A 23,509-nucleotide genomic window follows, 5' to 3' on the forward strand; every position below is an offset into this window, starting at 1 on the left:
GGGAAAAAAAGAGAAAGAGTGACTGAATGGATAAGAAAATGTCTCTTCTATATGCTTCCTACAAGAGACTCATCTCAAACCTAAAGACACAAAATGACTGGAAGTGTAGGGATGGAAAAAAGTATCTTATGCAAATAAAACAGCAGCAACAAAAAAAGCTGCGGTAGCAATACTTAAATCAATCAAAATAGACTTTAAAACAAAGCCAGTAAGAAAACACAAAGAACAGTATTACATAATGACAAAGGCATCAATCTAACAACAGAAGATAACATTTATAAATATTTATGCACACAACATATGAACACCTAAATATATAAAGCAAATAGTAACAGAAATAAAGAAAGAATTTATAACAATGGAACAATAGTAGGGTATTTAATACCCAACTTTAATAAAAGCATAAATCATTTAAACAAAAAAAGTCACTAAAACAAAAGTGATAAAATTAACTATAGCAACAATAAATAGCCAGGAGATACACAAAACAGATAAATATCCCTATAAAAACACACAGGGTGGCAGGGTAAATTTAAAAACACAAGACCCATCTATATGCTGCCTAAAAGAGAGTCACTCTAGGTCTATAGATATACACAGACCAAATGTGAAGGAATAGGGAAAGATATTCCATGCAAATAGAAACAAAAAGAAGGGTTAGGTAGCAGTACTCATATCAGACAAAATAGACTTTAAAACAAATAATGTAAAAAGAGATAAAGAAGGACATCATATAATGTTTAAGGGTTCAATCCAAGAAGAAGACATAACAATTGTAATTATCTATGCATCCGGCATAGGAGCACCTAGTATATAAAGCATATATAAATGGATAAAAGGCAGAAATTAACAGCATCACAATAACAGTAGAGGGCTTTAATACTTAAATTATCTCAATGGATAGATCATCCAGGCAGAAAAATAATATAGAAATAATGGCCTTAAATGACACATTAGACCAGATTGACTTAATAGACATTTATAGAAAATGTCATCACAAAACTGTAGAATATGCATTTTTCTAAAGTGCACATAGTACATTTTTAGATATAGACCACATATTAGACCATAAAACAAGCCTCAATAAATTCAAGAAGTTTGAAATTATGTCAAGTATATTTTGACCACAATGGAATAAAACTAGAAATCAACAACAGGAAAAGAACTGGAAAAAAACACAAATATATGGATATTAAATAACATGCAACAAAACAACCAATGAATCAAAGAAATAAAAAATTACCTGAAGATGAGCAAAAATTAAAACATTTTTACAGTATTTATCAGATGCAGCAAAAGCAGTTATAAAAGGAAAGTTAATAGCTATACAGGTCTACCTCAAGAAGCAGGAAAATTCCCAAATAAAAAACTTAACTTTACACTTACAGGAGCTAGAGAAAGAAGAACAAGCAAAACCCAAAGTAAATAGAAGGAAGAAAATAATAAAGATCAGAGCAGAAATAAAATAGACTAAAAACAAACAAAAATATATCAATGAAGCTAAATCTGGTTCTATGGCCAAACCTCTAGCCATACTCATTGAGAAAAAGAGAGAGATCAAATAAATAAAATCAGAAAGGAAAGATGAGGTTATAACCGATACCACAGAAATACAAAGGACCATTAAAGACTACTATAAACAATTAATTGGACAACTTAAAAGAAATGGATAAATTTCTAAAAACATACAACCTTCCAAACTGAACATAATGCTGAAGGCATGAACATAAAGAAAGATATAGAAAATCTCAACAGACTGATTATTAGCAAGGAGATTAAAACAGTAATAATAAAAAAAATCTCTCAAAAACCAAACACTCAGGACCAAATGGAAGATATTTGGAAATAACAGCTCTGATAAGGAATTAATATTCAAAATATATTTTAAAAACTCATAAAAATAAACATTAATTTTCTGATTTAAAGTGCACAGAGGACAGAAACATGGTGGAGTGAGAGATGTCCCTGGATCTCTCCCCTTAAAATAACAATAAACTGAACATCTAAAACTCAACAGATAACACCTAACCTACACTCAAACATGTCTGAGTGATCTGCGCTTAAGAGCTTCCAGAGGTCAGAAGCATGGGAGTCTGTGGGTAGATTGGAAGGAACAAATAAGCTGCCTCTCCCCGCTGGAGGAACAGAACTGCCTGAGGGATCTGAGACTTCCACGAATCAGAGCCCAGGGATGACAGAAAGTGGAGCGGGAACTAAATGCAGAGGGACAACAGCTGTGTCTTCGTAGCCACAAAAGTGAAGAGACTGAGAAAGAGACTAGTAGCAACCCCCACGCAACAACCAAGAGTGTGCCCTCCCTCCATCCCATATCCTTCCAGATCCAGCAATGCAGACCACCGAAGGAATTTGAGCAAATGCTAATGAAAGAAAAAATCCACTGTCAGTACCACTCACAGGGGATGAAACCGAGGATAGTAATGGTGAATTGAATATCAGAAAGAAAGGCATTATTAGTCTCAAAGCAGGGATCCCAGAGGTCCTAATGCCACCTACTGGCAATGAAAAGAAAAACACCTTCTTAGTAACCAGCTAAAGAGAGACCACTACATAATAAATCCAAGGTGACAAGGCAGCACAGAAAGAAAGAAAAAAGTCTCCAGAAAATAAGTTTAGACATAGAAATATGCCATTTAAATGACAGAGAATTGAGGATTGTACTTCTGAAAGAACTCAATGAGATGCAAAATGACTTATATCAACAATTCCAGGAATTGAAAAAAATCATAGACAGGCACAATGAGTTTTTTAAACAAGGAGATTGAAACCCATAAAAAGAACCAAATAGAACTGGAAATGAAGAACACACTAAAGGAGATAAAGAAAGAAACAGAAAGCTTAGGAAATAAAGTTGACCAAACAGAGGAAAGGATCAGTGATATCAAAGACAGAAATCTAGAAATAATCAGAAGGAAGAAGAGAGAAACCAAAGAATGAAAAAATAATGAAAGAGAAATACAAGAAATAACTGATACTGTCAGGAAAGAAAACATAAGAATAATGGGCATTCTCAAAGGGGAGGAAAGGTGCAGAAATTTGAAAGCATTTCAGACAAATAGTTTCCTAAATCTAAGGAATGAATTGGAGGTTAGAATTCAAGAAGTCAACAGAACACTCAATTATCTCAACCCAAAAAGCCCTTCTCCAAGACACAATTACTAACATAACTAAAGGGAGAAAGAGACAAAAATGCTATTATAGTAAGGGACCTAAATACCCCACTGTCGGATGTGGACAGGTCATTCAAACAGAAAATCAATAAGGAAATAACATTCTTAAATGACACATTAGACCACCTAGACATAATCAACATTTACAGAGTCTTTCATCCCAAAACAGCTGCTTATACATTCTTCTCAAATGCACATGGAACATTCTCAAGGATTGACCACACACTGGGACACAAAACTAGCCTCAACAAATACAAGCAAATTGAAATCATAACAACTATAGTCTCTGTTCACAATGTTTTGAAGCTAGAGATCAACTGTAAGAAGAAAGTGGATAGAACCACAAATATATGGAGTTTAAACAACATACTATTGAAGAATGACTGGATCATAGACTAAATAAAAAGAGAGATCAAGAGATACATAGAAATGAATGACAATGAGAATATGACACATCAAAACTTTTGGGACATGGCAAAAGCAGTAAAAGAGGAAAGTTTATATCATTAAAGACCCAACTCAAAAAATGAGAATGAGCCCAAATAAACAACTTCATGCCTCATCTTAAAAAAGAAAATAAGAATAAAAAATAAACTAGAAAAAGAAGAGCAAATGAAACATAAAATCAGCAGAAAGAAAGAAATAATCAATATTAGAGCACAATTAAATGAAATTGAGAACAAAACAACAACGACAACAAAAACAACAGAAAAAAATAAATGCAACAAAGAACTGGTTCTTTGAGAAAGTTAATAAAATTGAGAAATCCCTGGAGAGGCTCAGTAAGGAAAAAAGAGAAAGGACACAAGTAAACATAATCAAGGGTGAAAAGAAGTTATGACAGATATCACAGAAATACAAAGGATCGTACAAGAATACTATGAAAAAGTATGTAACACCAAATTTAATAACAGAGGAAATGGATAAGTTCTTAGAAATATACAAGCTTCCTAGACTGAATTAAGAGCTGGAAAATCTAAATATACTGATAAGCAGTATGGAAACTGAAACAACCATCAAAAACCTGACAAAAACTATATGTCCAGGACCCGATAGCTTCACTAGTGAATACTACCAAACACTTAAAGAAAATTTAATATCTATTCTTGACAAAATCTTCCAAAAAATCAAAGAGGAGGCATTACTTCCTAATTCATTTTATGATGCCAATATTACCTTGATACCAAAACCTGATAAAGATCACACTGAAAAAGAAAACTACAGACCTATATCTCTCATGAACACAGATATAAAAATCCTAATTAAGATACTATCAAACTGAATACAGCAACACATTGAAAGGATTGTACACATTAATCAAGTGGATTTCATCCAAGGGGCACAGGGATGGATCAACATACACAAATTAATTAATGTGATACACCACATAAATACATTAAAAAGTAAGAATCATATTGTCATATCAGTAGATACAGATAAAGCCTTTGACAAGATAGAGCATCCATGTATGATCAAAACACTTAATAGAAGATACATCACATAATTAAGGCCATATATGACAAACTCTCAGCATTATACTTAATTGTGAAAAACTAAAAATCTTTCCTCTAAGAACAAGACAAAGCTGTCCCCTATCCCTAGTATTCAATATAATATTGGAGGTCCTAGCAAGTATAATCAGGCAAGAGAAAGAAATAAAAGGCATCTAAATAGGAAATGAAGTCAAACTGTCACTATTTGTGGATGACATGATTCTCTATATAGAAAATCCTAAAGGCTCCACAGGAACAATTCTAGAAATAATAAACAAATACAGTAATGTTTCAGGATACAATATCAATGTTCAAAAATCCATAGTGTTCCTGTATGCTAATACCAAATTGTCAAAAAAAGAAATGGAAAAAACAATTCCCTTTGCAATTGCAACGAAAAGAAAAAAAACAAAAAACAAAAAAAAAAACCTAGGAATAAACCTAATGAAATGTGAAGGATCTATATAATGAAAACTGTAAGATCCTATTAAAGGAAATTGAAGAAGATACAAAGAAATGGAAAGATATTTCTTGTTCTTAGAATGGAAAAATCAACATAGTTAAAATGACCTTATTACCTAAAGCATTATACGGCTTTAATGCAATCGCCATCTAAATTTCATCGGCACTTTTTAAAGAAATAAAAAAAAAAAATCATCAAATCTGTATGGAAGCACAAAAGATCCCGAATCGCCAATGCCATCATGAGAAAAAAGAACAAGGTGGGGAGGTGAAAAATGGCATAGATGATAGAGGTTCTGTTCATCTTTCTAGCAATCAAATCAAAGTTGTGATGGAACCAAGGAGCAGCAGCAAGGAAAACTCGCCTAGGATCTAGATGAACAAGCCATACAACTAGGGAGAAATCCAAGAAAGCACCCTGCAGTGTCAGAAGGTAGGACAGGGTGAGGACATGGGGTGCCTGGTCTAGAGCAGCAAAGTAAGATGCGCCAACAGTAACCAAGGCTCAACTACAACAGAAGAGCACACACAACCCATACCAAGGACATTCGTGGAACATCCTGCTCAAGTGATCAAGGAAGACTATGCCACTGGCCCCACAGCACACCTACTGCAGAAGGCCACTCTATTAAGACCGGAAGACATAGCAGCCCTACCTAATGCATAGAAACAAACACAAGAAGGCAGCCAAAATGGGAAGACAAAGTAATATGTCCCAAATGAAAGAACAAGACAAAGCTCCAGAAAAAGAACTAAACAAGATGGAGACAACCTACCAGATACAGAGTTCAAAACACTGGCTATAAGGATGCTCGATGAACTTAGGGGAAGAATAGAGGAACTCAGTGAGAACTTTAACAAAGCCATATAAAACTAAAAAGGATACATAGAAAACATTAAAAAGAACCAGTCAGAAATGAAGAATTCACTAACTGAAATGAAGACTACCTTAGGAATCAACAGTAGATTAGATGAAGCAGAGGATCAAATCAGAGATTTAGAAGATAAGGTAGCAGAAATTCCCCAATCAGAACAGCAACCAGAAAAAAGAATCCAAAAATATGAAGATAGTTTAAGGTGTCTCTGGCATGACATCAAGTGTACCAACATTCACATCATAGGAATACCAGAAGGAGGAGAGAGAGAGCAAAGAATTGGAAACTTATTTCAACAAATAATGATTGAAAACTTTTCTAACCTGATGAAGGAAATAGGCATACAAGCCCAGGAAGTGCAGAGAGTCCAAACAAGATGAACTCAAAGAGGCCCACACCAAGACACATCATAATTAAAATGCCAAAGACTAAAGATAGGGAATATTAAAAGCAGCAAGAGAAGAACAGTTAATTGTCTATAAGGGAGCTCCCATAAGGGTGTCAGTTGATTTCTCAACAGAAACTGCAGGCCAAGAGGAATTGGCAGGAATTATTCAAAGTGATGAAAAGCAAGGACCAACAATCAAGGTTACTCTACCCAGCAAAACTATCATTTAGAATCGAAGAACGGATAAAGAGCTTCCCGGACAAGAAAAAGTTAAAGAAGCTCATCATTATCAAGCCAGTATTACAGGGAATGTTAGAGGGTTTTCTTTAAGAAGGATGAAAAAGAAAAAAAAAAACTTAAAAAGATGAATAATAAAATGGTAGTAACTACATATCTAGCAATAATTACTTTGAATGTAAATGGCTTAAATGCTCCATTGAAAAGATAGGTGGCCAAATAGATAAGAAAACAAGACTTTTACATATGCTGCCTACAAAAGACTCACTTCAAATCGAAAGACACACACAGACTGAAAGTAAAAGGATGAAAAACGATATTTAATAAAAACAGAAATGAAAAAAAGCTGGATTAGCAATACTTATACAAGGCAAAATAGACTTTAAAACAAAAGCTTGTCTACGGCCATGCCACCCTGAACATGCCCGATCCCATCTGATCTCAGAAGCTAAGCAGGGTTGAGCATAGTTAGTACTTGGATGGGAGACCACCTAGGAAGACCAGATGCTGTAGGCGTAAATAATTAATTGATTGATTAATTAATTAATTAATTAAATAATTAAACAAAGGCTATAACAAGAGACAAAGAAGAACCCAACAATCCTACTTCTTCCTACTTCTGGGTATTTATTTGAAAAAAAACAAAACAGTACTTTGGAGGGACATGTGAATTCTTATGTTCATTGCAGCATTATTTACAATAGCCAAGATATGGAAGCATCCTGAGTGTCCATGAATAGATGAGTGGATAAAGACGAGGTAGTACATATTTACAATGGAATATTATTCAGCCATAAAATATAATGAAATCTTGCCATCTGCAACAACATGGATGGACCTAGAGGATATTGTGCTGAGTGGATTAAGTCAGACAGAGAAAGACAAATGTCATATGTGGAATCTAGAGAACAAGAAAAATAAACAACAGAAACAAGTTTGTAGATACAGAGTGCATTTTGATGTTTGTCAGATTAGGGGGTGGGGGATGGATGAAGGAGAGGAGATTAAGAGGTACAAATTTGTAATTACAAAATGGTCATGGGGATGTAAAGTATAGAAAGGGGAATATAGTCGGTAGTATTATAATAACTATGTATGGTGTCAAATGAGTACTGTATTTATCAGGGTGATCATTTCATAAGTTATGTAAATGTCTTATTACTGTGTTGTATATCTGAAACTAATTTCATATTGTATGCCAACTAAAATTGAAAAAAATAAAAATACTAAAATTAAAAATAAATAAATAAAATGAATAGGATGGAGGTTGGGAGGATGGGTGAAAAGGGAAGGGATTAAGATGTGCAAATTACCAGTTATAAAAGCAGGCATGGAGATATAAAGTACAGCACAAAAAACATAGTGAATAACATTATAATAACTATGTATAGTGTCAGATGGATACCAGAGTTATCAGGGTGATTACTTTGTAAGTTATGTAAATGTCTAATCACTATGCTGTACACTTAAAACTAATATTGTATGTCAACTGCAATTTAAAAATGAAAAAAATTAAGAAAAAGAATAAATCCATGAAACCATACATGTCCCAGCCTTGACCACAGTAAAAACAGAACCCCAGGGCCATGCTCAATCGTGCTCGCTCGCTCGCTCTCTCTCTCTCTCTCTCTCTCTCTCTCTCTCTCTCTCTCTCCGCCCCTTGTTCCACTCTAACTTTCTCTTTCTCTCTCTCCTGTCAGCCTCATTGTGGTTCCAGGCATGCAGTGTGCCCTCCAGGGCCTGTAAATAATAAACACCCTTTTTCTTCAAAGTTTTCTGATAATCGTTGCTATGATGTATCTTGCAATCATAATAAGAACCACAAGGGTTGGTCCAGCCACAACATTAGATCCAAAAGGAAAAATATCTGTGAGGTTCACTTTGGGCCCAGATGAGTGCCCCCAAGCATTTCTAGCCAATAGCATCACTATCAATAAATAGGCTGACAAGAGGTAAAAGCATTAAACTTGAAGAGCCTAGAGCCAGCATTAAGAAAGAAAACCCTAATGCCATTTTAGTAAGGTAAAACTATTTGATCACCTTATAACTTGGGGATAAAAAAGGGATGACGTAATAAATTTAACCAGAAGTAACCTCATAAGTTTTTCTGATCATAAACTCCTAACTGGAACATACCTTCTTCCATTTTCATGTAATGTTCCTTGTGTTACCTCCTTAATTCAAATATATAAAAGAAACTGCAAAACCATCATTCTCTACAGCATCTGAGATCTTGCTTCCCAGCACTGTCATCAGTTTCCCCTCAAATAAATTCTTTTTTATATTAAATTTAATGGGATGACATTGGTTAATAAAATTATATAGGTTTCAAGTGTACAATTCAATAATACTTCATATATATATTGCTTTGTGTGTTCACCCCCCAAAGTGAAATTTCCTTTCATCACCATATATTTGACACCCTTTATCCTTATCTACCTCTACACCTCCCCGCTTTCCCTCTGGTAACCACTAAATCCTTGTCTGTGTCTATAAGTTTTTGTTTGTTTGTCTTGTTCGTTTATTGCTTTCAGTTTTGTATCCCACATATAAGTGAAATTATATAGTTCTCAACTTTTTTTTGTATGACTTATTTCACTTAGCATAATGATCTCAAGATCCATCCATGTTTTTGCAAATGGCAGTATTTCATCTTTTCTTATGGCTTGGTAACATTCCATTGCCTCACAATAACACCAGAAGGTATGCATTATCCTTATTTCTCATTTTACAGATGACAAAAGTTGAGCTTTATGTAATTTTCCCTAAGTTTTATGGTTAGTAATTCAAACTTAAGCAGTTGATTCCAAAGCCACTATTGGAAAACTTTGAGTCAAAATATACCACCTCACATTTCCCTCCATGCTATTATGTGCAAGTCATGCCTTTTCCTCAAGTATATAAAGAGGCAAAAATAGGACTCTTGGAAACTTTTCTTTTTTAGAAAAAGTATAGCCAGCTTCTTTGACAAATTTTGAGTCTCTTCTTCAACCTAGTTACTGTGCTCGTTTGTGAAAATTCCTCTTAAAGCTAAAGCCCCAGAACTGGCTTTGTCTGAATACTAAGAAGCCCTCTGACAGAGCCCTAAATAGATCATGAAAAGGGTACTACTTTCCCTTAACCTGGTGGAAACTATTCTGTTGCTTGTTGAAGTTATGCCTCTTTCTAATAAATTCACCAAACCATATTTATTTGTGTAATGCAAATCTAAAAAAGATAATTTAGGACCCCACACATATGAATATGGACATTTCCTTCCCTGGATAATGATGGTTCAAGTGGACAACGTAAATAGGTTTGTCTTGACCAACAATCATCAACAGAACCCCACAGGATGGGCAGAGAAAAGTCTGTACCGCAACCAAAATAGAGAGAGATTTGTCTTTTATTCATCTCCTCTCAATTTTCTTTTTATTTTCCTCTCATCTATACTCAAATAATGGCAATCTGTTTAGGTGTTTAGCACCCCCATCGTTCCATCTTCCCATTAAATTTTCAGGTCTTCACATAAGTACTAGAGTAAATATAACAGGAACACACTTGCACAAAAGAGGCCAACATTGGAAAATGTTTTGACTTCAGTTAGAAGGTAGGGATTTGATGAAAATCATTCATACAAATGTAAAGATAACTGATCACCTTTTCTAGGAGATAGTTCTGCTTTAAATGAGGCTAATGATCCTGAGAGAACCCATGACATGTTAACATCCCATGTATGATCTTATTTATGGAGAAAAGAACTGGTAGGAGCCAAGACCAGGAAATAACTCATAAACTTCAATGAGGAAGATACTGGAAGAAATATGGCCCAGTCAATTTAATATGATCAGAATTTCAATAGCTAACAAGTGTTAATGAAGCATAGCAATCAACATCAGTAAAGTTTAACTTGTTACCTGAGCTAATGGATGGAATTCACTGACCTATTACAGAAGCTCACAATATTTAGAGATCTGAGCAAGCAGCTGTTGGCATCAAAAAAAAAAAAATGTCAACAGTACCCTGGGCAATAGAAATTGACAAGAGTATGATAAGCCAAATCTTAGAGGTCCTGAGGAGAAAACCGAGCATGACAAACAGAATTATGCAAGGATCCAGATAATAGAACTAGGGCACAATGTCTGTGCCAGATCAGCAGTAAATGCTGTTGAATTGGAGTACCTTACATTCCTCCTGCATTAAGGAAAAATTACCTAAGGGATGAGCATGGAGTGATGCTTTTGTTAGGAATCCAAAGATCATATATGTTGGGAGAGAGAATCAGCAGAGGTTGAGTATGTTAATAAAAAGACACCTTTATCCTTACTGGTGTGTATGCAAAAGAAAGAGAGAAGTAGTATTTTCTAGATAAGTAATTTAGAAACTGAATATATATTATCCAGTGGTTCTCAAACCTGGCTGCCCATTAAAACCATCTAGAGAACATTTTTAAAATAACACCAGCACCTGTGCTCCGCCCTTAGCCAATTAAACGGGAATCTCTAGGCACATGGTCCATAGTAGAAAAATATTGGATGGTATGTAAACCTCAATAACTGTTCTGTGCCACATCCTCTCTCTTTACCTTTTCTACCCTGAATGGTTTTTTTTTTTTTTTTGAATCACACTGCCTAGCAACCAACAGCAAGATGTTCTATAAAGAAAAGGGTACTGGGCCATCATTTCAATTGGACGTTTATATCTAAGTAAAAGGAGAAGAATATTTATTCTTCAGTTTAAGCCTTACCAATCTTCACTGCTCTAAGCTCAAGCTGAAAGTATTACAATGTACAGTCAGTCATTACAAATAGTAATCAATAATAATATCTGCAGACCATAATAAGATTTCATATCCACAATAAACTCAATTAGATAATGAGAGGTTCTCTTAACTTTTTTTTTTTAGGTGAGGCAACCCTTGGTTGACCTCACAGATTGCAAAGACCTTGTCAGCTTACAATCCCTTATTTATTTATTTATTTATTTATTTATTTATTTATTTATTTATTTATTATGCCTAGGTGGTCTCCCATCCAAGTACTAACCAGGCCCAACACTGCTTAGCTTCCGAGATCAGATGGGATCAGGCTTGTTCAGGGTGGCATGGCCGTAGATAGTTCTCTTTACTTTGATCACACTTCATCTGACATAGCAGACTCTTACAAGATTGTATATAGTTTCTTGCTGCTAAATTCCTCATACACTTCAAACAAATGTGATTAATATTGGAAACTGTAAATTTTCAATAAGTAATATGAAAGCAGAAGGCCAAGCACTCTCTAAAACTACTTTTAACTATGAAAATAATACAAAATCAAGTGAAAATTGATTGGTTCCAGTGTGTTTTGTGAACCACCTCTCCTCCAGAAGTCTCAAAGTCATCTGATGACCACAAGTTTTCATAAAGGATCTTACATTTTCTACTTTGTGAGCATTTGTAGTTTGTCCTAGAAAAATCTCCTCAATCCCCCACCATAAGCTGTTCTCCATTCACCACCAAATCTTAATACCAGAAAGGCATTTCATTATATTTAGTAGAGGTTGTTTTGTATACCTTTGATCCATGGCAGAACAGGTCCCAAAATGGGCTTCACACCTGTAGCTAAACTTTGCCTCCAGGATAAAAATAAAAAATAAAAGTAGAAAGTGCTAAAAGAGAAGGTCAGAGAAAGAACCTCTGTTTTTTTAATATCCACAGGTTCACCTTTAAACTCACAAGGTAAGGACCTTTTCTCTAAAGTTCTTTACTGTTCCCCCTTTGCCCAAATTATATTCTTCTAGGCCAAGATTTTATGCTCTAACTTTCCCTGTTCTAGGAAGGACTCCTTCCTCCTGGCTCTAATCACAGCAGACTTTGGGTTTTACTGTAATTCAATGGATGAGCCAAAATGGAAAGACTGAGAGAAATTATTTAGCCTGATTCAGAACTCTATCCAGCTTATGAAGAAAATAATGGATTCAACAACTAATACCAAAATATCCTTAGCTGATAAGGAGATAATGAAATACACAGTCCAAATAATAATTTAAAAATTATACTAATAGTACCTAAAGCCAAAAAAGTAGATAATAATGTTATTTTGAGAGACATGTGATAGACTCATAGAGATGTTTGTGATACTCTGTGATTCACATCATATAAGTGATGCCCGCCTATAGGGACTTCACTTCTATCTGTCTTACTTAGATCTCTCATCTGCCTTTTTTAAGTTGGTATCTCCTAGCCTTGCTCATCCAAGTCTTCTTCCTGAAACAATCTTGTTTTCCCAAGAACACAGGAAAGCAGATATAGACAAAATCTATAAATGCCAGTGAAGAAAAAACAAACAAAAATGAAATATCAAAGTCAGGTAAATGAGCATCATAGTATTTGACTTTTTTACTTCACAATGTTGTTAGTAAATTCTAATGAGATATTGATGTTTTTTAAACCACAGAACACTGAGCAAACATAAGACTTATTAATCCAGACAAACTAAAGGAGAATCGAAAGAAAAAAAAACAACTCTCCTCTCTTCCATAAAGACTTTCTTTTTTTTTTATTTTTTTAATTTAATGTTGTTATTAGTTTCAAGATACAGATCATTGGTTAGACATTTATATAGTTTATAAAATGATTCTCCTAATTGCTCTTCCATGAAGACTTTCTTGACTGCTCCAGCATTGTTCTTCTCCTGAGGCCTATAGCCTTAGGACCTCACTTGTCATTAATTAATGATTCATAAATTGGCATACAATATAAACTATAAAATCAATTCTATTCAACTGAACAAAAATATTTTTCTACATTATAACATTTTGTGATAACTAATAGTATCATTTTTAGTTGTTTCATAAGTCTGTTTTAATTAATTTTTGTCTTCTTTTTCCAAAGAGATTTTTAGGGCAAAATATCACTCTTTCTTTCTTTGGACCACTTACAGTACCTAGTAAAATCTTAAACCCATAATAGATGCTCATTAAGCATTTGTTTCATAAAATAAATAATACACCATCACGAACTTTTACCACATTAGTTGTGGAGCCTCTGAACAACTCAGAAACATTTTTCTCCTACAACTTAAAAAAATAAGTTCTGGTAGACAATTCATAACTGGACAGTAACTGTGGGCATTTAGCTCCTAAAGCACTCTAACGATTGACAAACACAAAGGAAATTAAAACAAGCTAGATATGCTAGACAGAGGACAGGACAAACAAGGCCCAGCTCCATAGCATTGAATCATTCACACGTGTATCACAGAAGTAAAAACCTGGCCTACAATGTCTCCAAAGAGGTGAGGGTGGAGCAGGAGAGTGGGAATGGGAAGACTGCTTTCAGACTAGATAAGTGGATGAGAAAATCTTGCAATAGGTTACAAATATGGTATTTCCATCCTGGGCAAAACGCAACTCTTAATTGTGAAGAGTAATTAATGACATGGAAAAATGCTCATAAAGAAATATTGGGTGTGAGGATTCTGGTCAAGATGGTGCAGTGGAAAATGCTGTGCTTGCCTCATCCCATGACCACATTAAAATTACAACTAAATTATAGAACTATCAACCTGAAGAATCATCTGAAGACTAGCTGAACATAAGTCTTATAAATGAAAGTATAAAAAGGAAATTGCAGAGGTGCTGGAGGGGCAGAGATGTGAAACAGGCTGGGCCCACACCCATGTGTGTTGGTTGAGAATCAGGAGAGCTATCTCAGCTGCAGAAGTCTACTCTGAGGAGCAAGAGTTCTCAACCTCACTCCAGGCTCCTCTGCCAGGAGCACCAGTGCTGGGAAGAGGAGACCACACAACATCTGGCTGTGAAAAGCAGTAGAAATTCCATTCATTCAGGTGAGATGGAAGGCTGCTAGAAACCCAGGCATTCTCTTAAAGGATCCACACACAAACTCATTCACTGGTAGGCACTCACCCTGGGCTGTGGCTGAGGGACAGCAGTTTGGAAGTTACCAGAGACATAAAGGGAGAAACTGAATTGTCGTGGCTTCAGGGAAAGGCCTGGAGGAATAGCCACCATTGTCCCTGTGTTGAGACCTCCTCACACATAGCCAAATATGAATCTGTATTAACCTGGTAAACACTACTTGCCCCACCTTAGAGACTCCCTGAGTCCCTGTCTCACACAATTTGTATACAACTTGAGGCTCATCCTTATGGGCAGCCAGCAAGCAGCAGGCTTTAGGGTGCCCTGAGTGATCCCAAAACCAAGATTGGTGGCATCCAGCCTCGATTCAATAGAAGCCTCTCTCACATGCCTCCAGGTGAGCACAGGCAGATACAAACTGCAAATCACTTTGTAGTTGCAATCAAATAGCGCCTGGCTGGTCACAAACAGTGGCTGGCCTAAGCCAGCACCAGAGCCCCTGCCAAGAGGCTCCCAAACCAACAAAACCAGTGACAAGTTTCAAACCACAGCAGAGTACCACCCGATTAACTCCAAAAGTTAAACACCCAAAGGGTGTTCTTGGTAGGCACCAAAGCCCACTGGGTAAATTTCACTCCATGGAGTCAGCTCCCACACAAAAGCTCATTTGCAGTGGTCTTGGCCATACTCACAGCTAGTCAGCCTGAAGGTCAACCCCATCCACTGACATGCCAACAACAATCAAGGCTCAACTATAACAAGAGGGCACACACAACTTACACAAGGAAAACTCTAAGCACCTGGCACTATTGAGACTTCTACAATGAGCCCACAAGGCACCTGCTACATAAGGCCACCCTGCCAAGACTGGAGATGTAGCAGATCTAACATATTCATAGAAACAAACACAGAAAGGCAGTCAAAATGAAGAGACAAAGAAACATGTCCTAAATGGAAGAATAGGGGAAAACTTCAGAAAAAGAACTAAATAAAATGGAGGCAAGCAATCTACCAGATGCAGAGTTCAAAACACTGGTTATAGGATGTTCAGTGAACTTGGGGGAAGAATAGATGATCTCAGTGAAACTTCAATGAAGAGATAGGAAGCATTAAAAAAACAACAACAAAGAAACCATTAAAAAGTCAGAAATTAAGAATATAATAATTAAAATGAAGAATACATTAGAATGAATCACAGCAGATTATATGAAGCAGAGATCAAATCAGTGATTAGAACACAAAGTAGCAGAGAACATCCAATCAGAACAGGAAAGCAAAATTAAAAAATGTGGATAGCTTAAGGGACCTATGAGATAACATCAAGCGTAACAATATTTGCAACATAAGGGTGCAAAAAAAAAAAGAAAAAGAAAAAGAAAATGAGAGATTGATAAATTATTTTTTAAAAATTAATAAAAACTTCCTTTTCCCTAACCTAGTGAAGGTAATAGACATACAAGTCCAGGAAGCACAGAGAGTCCCAAACAAAAGGAGCCCAAACAGGTTAACATCAAGAAACATCATAATAAAAATGCCAAAGGTTAAAAACAAAAAAAGGAACTTAAAAGCAGCTAGAGAGAAGCAGTTAGTTACCTACAAGGGAGCTCCCATAAGACTGTCAGCTAATTTTACAACACAATCTTTACAGGCCAGAAAGGATTGGCAAGAAATATTTAAAATGATGAAAAGTAAGGACCTACAACCAAGATTATTACACCCAGAAAAGCTATCATTTAGAATCAAAGGACAGATAAAAAGCTTCAAAGACAAGAAGTTAAAGAAGGTCATCAATATCAACCAGTATTACAAGAAATGTTAGAAAAATCTTCTTTAAGAAGAAAAAGAAAGAAAAAATTCAAAAATATAAATAATAAAATAGCAATAAACACATATTTATCAACAATTACTTTATAAATGGACTAAATGCTCCAATGAAAAGATATGGTGGCTGAATGGATAAGAAAACAAGACCCTTATATGCTAACTATAAGAGACCCACTTCAAATCAAAAGACACACACAGACCAAAAGAAAAGAAATAGAAAAAAAACTATAAAAATGGAAACAAAAAATAAGCTGTGGTAGCAATACTTATATCAAACAAAGTAAACTTTAAAATAAAAGCTATAATAAAAGACAAAAAAGAATAGTTCATAATGATAAAGGGATCAATCCAATAAGAGAATATAACACTTATAAATATTTATGCACCCAACATACGAGCACCTAAATATATAAAGCAAATGTTAACTGACAATAAGGGAGAGATCAACAGTAATACGATCATAGCAGGGGACTTTAATACCTCATCATCATCAGTGGATAGATCTACACAGAAAATCAGAAAGGAAACAGTGGCCTTAAATGGCACAATTGATCAGATAGTTTAATTGTTATTTTTAGAACACTTCACTACAAGCCTACAGAATATACATTCTTTTCAACTGTACATGGAACATTTTCCAACATAGACCACATGTGAGACCACAAAACAAGTCTCAATAAATTTAAGAAGATTGAAATCATATCAAGTATCTTCTCTGATCAAAATAGTATAGAAGTAGAAATCAATTACAAGAAAAAAAACAAAATCACACAAACACATGAAGGCTAAATAACATGTTACTAAACAATGAATGGCTTGACAATGAGATCAGGAAGAAATCGAAAGATATCTTCGGATTATGAAAATGAAAACATGATGCCCTAAATCAGTGGGACACAGCGAAAGCAGTCCTAAGAGGAAAATTCATAACAATACAGGCCTACTTCGAGGAACAAGAAAAAGCTCAAATAAACAATCTAACCTTATGCCTAAGAGGAATAGAAAATGATCAATAAATAAAACCCAAAGTGAGTAGAATAAAGAAAATAATAAAGATTAGAGTGAAAATAAATGTAAGAGTCTACAAAAACAGTACAAAAGATCAATGAAACCAAGAGATGGTTCTTTAAAAACATGAACAAAATTGATAAAATTTTAGCCAGATTTATCAGAAAAAGAGAGAGAAACACAAAAAATAAGATCAGAAATGAAAGAGAAATGACAACTGACACCACAGAAATACAAAGGATTATAAGAAAATACTATGAACAATTATATGCCAGAGTTGGACAATCTGGAAGAAAGAAATACATTTCGAGAAACAAATAATTTTCCAAGACTAAATCAAGAAGAAACAAAAATCTGAACAGACTGATTACTACAAACTAAATTGAAACAGTAATCAAAATTTTCAACAAACAAAATTCCTGGATCAGATGGCTTCATAGGTGAATTTTACCAAAAATTCAAAGGAGAATTAACACTTATCCTTCTCAACTTATTCCAAAAAATTCAAGAGGTGGTAAGCTCCCAAGCTCATTTTATGAGGACATCATTGCCAGATACTAAAACCAGGCAGAGACATTAGAAAAAGAGAAAATTATAGGCCAATATACCTGATGAACATAGATACAAAATATTAACAAACCTAATTCAGCAATGTACTAAAAAGGTTATATATCATAATCAAGTGGAATTTATTCCTGGGATGAAGGCTCCCTCAAGATCCAATAACCAATTAATGTGATATACCACAGAAACAAAATAAAGAATAAAAATCATAATATTATATCAATAGATGCAAAAAGAGCATTTAACAAAATTCAGCATCCATTTATGATAAAAAGTGTAAGCAAAATGGGAGTAGAGGGAACAATATCAACATAAAAAAGGCCATATCTATCAAAGCCACAGCTAACATCATACTCAACATGGAAAAGCTAAAAGAATTTTCTTAAGATAAGGAACAAAACAACAATGTCCACTTTCACAACTTTTATTCAACATAATATTGGAAATCCTGACCACAGCATCAGATAAGAAGTAAAAGACATCCAAATTGGAAAGGAAAAACTAAAACTGTCATTATTTACAGATGAATGGACCCTAAAGAGTCCACCCCTCCCCCAAAAAATAACTATCAAAACTGATAAATGAATTCAGTAAAGTACCAGCATACAAAATTAATATTCAGAAATTGGTTGCATTTTTACACACCAATAATGAACTACCAGAAAGAAAAATTAAGAAAACAAACCCATTTACAATTGCATCAAAAAATAAAATAAAATACCTAGGAATAAATTTAACTAAAAAGATAAAAGACTTAAACTCAAAAAATTATGACATTGAAGAATATATTGAAGAAAATACAAATAAATGAAAAAGGTATAACCTGCTCATGGATAGGAAGAATTAAGATCATTGAAATGTCTGTAGTACCAAAAGCAATTTATAGATTAAATGCAATTCTTATCAAAATACCAATGGTATTTTTCACAGAACTATAAGAAGTGATCCTAAAATTTCTATCGAGCCACAAAAGATCCCAAATAGCCACAGCAATCTTGAGAAAGAAGAACAGAGTTGGAAGTATCACAATACTTGATATCAAACTATACTACAGGGCTATAGTGGTAAAAACAGCATAGTGTTGGCATAGAGACAGACACATAAGTCAATGAACAGAATAGAGAGCCCAGATATAATTCCATACCTATACAGTCAATTAATCTATGACAAAGGAGAAAAGAGTATACAATGGGGTAAAGACATTTTATTCAATAAATGGTATTGAAAAAACTGGATAGATACATGCAAAAAATAAATAAATAAAACTAGACCACCTTTTTACACCATATACAAAAATAAACTCAAGGTGGATTAGAGACTTAAATGTAAGAGCCAAGACCATGGAACTCCTAGAAGAAAACATAGGCAGTAAATTTTCTGACATTGCTCTTAGTAATATGTTTTTTGATATGTCACCTCAGGCAAAGGAAACAAAATAAAAAATAAATAAATGGGACTAAATCAAACTAAAAAGTTTTTGCACAGCAAAAGAAACCATCAACCAATGAAAAGACAACCTACTGAATGGAAGAAGATATTAACCTGTGACACATCTGATAAAGGGTTGTTATCCAAATTTATACAGAACTCATACCACTCAAAACCACAAAAACAAACAAACAATCCAATTCAAAAATGAGCAAAAAACCTAAATTGACATTTCTCCAAAGAAGACATACAAATGGCCAATAGACATATGAATAGATACTCAGTATCACTAATCATCTGAGAAATGCAAATTAAAACCACACCATATCACATCATACCTGTCAGATTGGCTATCATCAATAAATCTAAAAACAACAAGTGTTGGTGAGTATGTGGAGAAAATGGAACCCTCATACATTGTTGGTGGGACTGCAAATTGGCATAGCCACTATGGAAAACAACATGGAGGTTTCTCAAAAAATTGAAAATGGCTATACCTTTTGACCCAGGAATTGCACTTCTGGATATTTATCCAAAGAAAACCAAAACACTAATTCATAAAGATCTATGTATCCCTATGTTCACAGAAACACTATTCACAATAGCCAAGATATGGAAGCAGTCTAAGTGTCTATCAACACTTAGAATATTACTCAGCCATTAAAATCAACACTTAGAATATTACTCAGCCATTAAAAGAAATGAAATCTTACCATTTGCAACGATGTGGGTAGACCTAGAGAGTATTATGCTGAGTGAAATAAGTCAGACAGAGAAAGATAAATACCACATGATTTCTCTCATATGCAGAATCAAAGGAACAAAAGAAACAAACTAAATAAAAACAGACACACAAATACAGAGTAAACTGGTTATTGCCAAAGGTGAAGGAGGTTAGAAGACTGGGTGAAAAAGGTGAAAGAATGAAGAAGTAAAAATTAGTAGCTATGAAACAGTAATAGGATGTAGAGTACAGCATAGGGAATATAGTCAATATTACTGTAATGACTGTGTATAGTGCCAGATGGGTGCTAGAGTAGTCTGGGCGATCACTTTATAAATTATTTAAATGTCTAACCTTTGTACTGTTTACCTGAAACTAATATAAAATAAATAAAATTACAATTTAAAAAATGAAAATAAATAAAAAATACCTAGAAATAAATGTATCCAACGAGGTAAAAGATCTGTACTCAGAAAATTATAAGATATTGTAGAAATAAATTGAAGACACAAATATATGAAAACATATACCGTACTCATGGGTAGGAAGAATTAACATCATTAAAGTGTTTATACTACCCAAAGCAATCTATAGATTCAATGTAATTCCTTTCAAAATTCAAACGATATTTTTCACAGAACTAGAACAAATAACATAAAAATTTATATGGAGCCACAAAATACCCCAAACAACCACAGCAATCTTGAGAAAGAATAACAAAATTGGAGGTATCATGCTGCTTGATATCAAACTATACTACAGGGCTATAGTAATCAAAACAGCATAGTAGTGCCATCAAAAGAGACAGATAGATCACTGGAACAGAATAGAGAGCCCATGCCTATATGGTCATTTAATCTATGGCAAAAGAGGAAAGAATATACAATTAAATAAATACAGTCTATTGAACAAATGGTTCTGGGAAAACTGGACAGATACATGCAAAAAAAAATGAAACTAAATGACTGTCTTACATCATATACAAGATTAAACTCAAAATGGATTAAAGACTTAAATGTAAGACCTGAAACCATAAAACTCCTAGAAGAAAACATAGGCAGTAAACTCTTTGACATTGCTCTTAGTAATAATTTCTTTTCAGATATATCTCCTTAGACAAGGGAAAAAAGAGAAAAAATAAACAAATGGGACTACATCAAACTAAAAAGTTTTTGCATAGCAAAGGAAATCATCAACGAAATGAAAAGACAATCTACTGAACGAGAAAATATATTTGCCAATAAAAATCACATAAGGGGTTAGTATTCAAATTATATAAAGAATTCATACGACTAAACATCAAAAAACCAAACAATTTGATTTAAAAATGAGCAGATGACCTGAATAGACATTTCTTCAAAGAAGACATACGGATGGACAATAGACATATGAATAGACGCTCAATATCACTAATCATCAGAGAAATACAAATTAAAACGACAATGAGTCACCACCTCACACTTGTCTGAATTGTTATTATCAGCAAATCAACAACAAATGCTAGAGAGGATGTGGAGAAAATGGAACCCTGGTGCACTCTTGGTGGGATTGCAGATTTATACCAACACTATGGAAAACAGTATGGAGGTTTCTCAAAAAGTTAAAAATAGAACTACCTTATGACCTAGCAATTTTACTTCTTGGTATTTATCCAAAGAAATCCAGAACACTAATTCAAAAAGGTATATGCATCCCTATGTTCGTTGCAGCATTCTTTCCAATAGCCATGATGTAGAAGCAACTTCAGTGTCCAATCATAGATGTTTGGATAAAGAAGTTGTACATATATACAATACAATATTATTTAGCAATAAAAGTGAATGAGATCTTGTTATTTGCGACATTGACCTAGAGAGCGTTATTCTATGTGAAATAAGTCAGACACAAAAAGGTAAATAGCATATGATTTCACTTGTATGTGGAATCTAAAAATCAAAATAAACAAACAAATCAGATACAGACTCATTGATACAGGAAACAAACTTACCGTTGCTAGAGTGTAGGAGTGTTGTTGGTGGATTGGGTGAAAAAGGTGAGAGGATTAATTAGTACAAATTGATAGTTATAGAATAGTCATGGGGGTGTAAGTACAGCATAGGGAATATAGTCAATAATATTGTAATAACTATGCATGATGTCAGATAGGTACTAGACTATTTAAGAGATTGCTTCATAAGTTATATAAATGTCGAACCACTATGTTGTATATCTGAAACTAATATAATATTGAATGTAAATTGTAATTAAAAAATAAAAATAATATTTTTAAAAAACTACAAGAGGTCCTGTGGTCAATGATTGGAAGAATTAATATTATTAAAATGTCCATACAACCCAAATTTATCTATAGATTCATTTCAATCCCTATAAAAGTCCTTCCACTGACATATTTTTACAAAAATAGAAAAAAATCCTAAAATTTCTATTGAAGCACAAAAGACTCCAAACAGCTAAAGCTGGAGGCATCACACTTTCTGATTTCAAAGTATACTACAAAGCTATAGTAATCGATACAGTATAGTACTAGCATAAAAACAAACATATAGATCAGTGGAACATATAGAGAGCCCAGAAATGAACCTACTTATATATGGTCAACTAATAATACTAAATAAATACTAAATGAGAAAAGTGTATTCTGTTTAATTAATGGTCTTTGGAAAACAATATCTACACACAAAAGAATGAGACTGCACCTCTATCTTATAGCGTTCACAAAAATTAACTGAAAATGTACTAAAGACTTCAATCTATGATCTGAAACATTAAAAACTCCTAGAAGAAAACATAGGGGAAAAGCTCCTTGACATTGGTCTATGGCAATGATTTTTGGACCAGAAACCAAAAGCACAAGCAACAAAAGCAAAAAGTAAACAAGTTGGACTACATCATACTAAGTAGCTTCTGCACAGCATAAGAAATGTTCAACAAAATGAAAATGCAAGCTACAGAATGAGAGAAAATCTTTGCAAACCATATATCAGATAAGGGCTTGATATGCAAAATATATGTTACTTATACAACTCAATAGCATAAACCCAAAATAAAAACAAATAATTTGATTAAAATTGTTAAAGGACCTAAACAAACTTTTTTTCAAGGACAATATACAAATGGCCAATAAGGTATATGAAAAGATGTTAAACATCACTAACCATCAGGAAAATGTAAATCTAAACCACAGTGAGATATTACCTCACAAATGTAAGACTGCTTATCATCAAAAAGACAAGAGAAATAAAGTGTTGGTGAGGATGTGGAGAAAAGTTAACCTTTGTTCGCTCTCGCTGGGAATGTAAATTGGTACAGCCATTGTGAAAAACAGTATGGCAGTTCCTGAAAAAATTAAAGTAGAACTACCATATAATCCAGCAATCCTACTTCTGGGTATATATCAAAAAATTAAATCAGGATATCAAAAAGATATCTGAATTCTCATGTTCGTTGCAACATTTTATACAATAGCCAATATATAGAGA

At 34.1% G+C, this 23,509-nt stretch overlaps 1 pseudogene; it reads left to right on the plus strand.

Annotated features, from left to right (window-relative positions):
- The first annotated feature begins 7,040 nt into the window (after positions 1–7,040).
- LOC111732643 lies at positions 7,041–7,159 on the plus strand (annotated as a pseudogene).
- The last annotated feature ends 16,350 nt before the right edge of the window (positions 7,160–23,509 follow it).

The sequence above is a fragment of the Pteropus vampyrus genome, unplaced genomic scaffold (assembly GCF_000151845.1).
Source record: "Pteropus vampyrus isolate Shadow unplaced genomic scaffold, Pvam_2.0 Scaffold477, whole genome shotgun sequence".
Taxonomy (NCBI): Eukaryota; Metazoa; Chordata; class Mammalia; order Chiroptera; family Pteropodidae; genus Pteropus; species Pteropus vampyrus.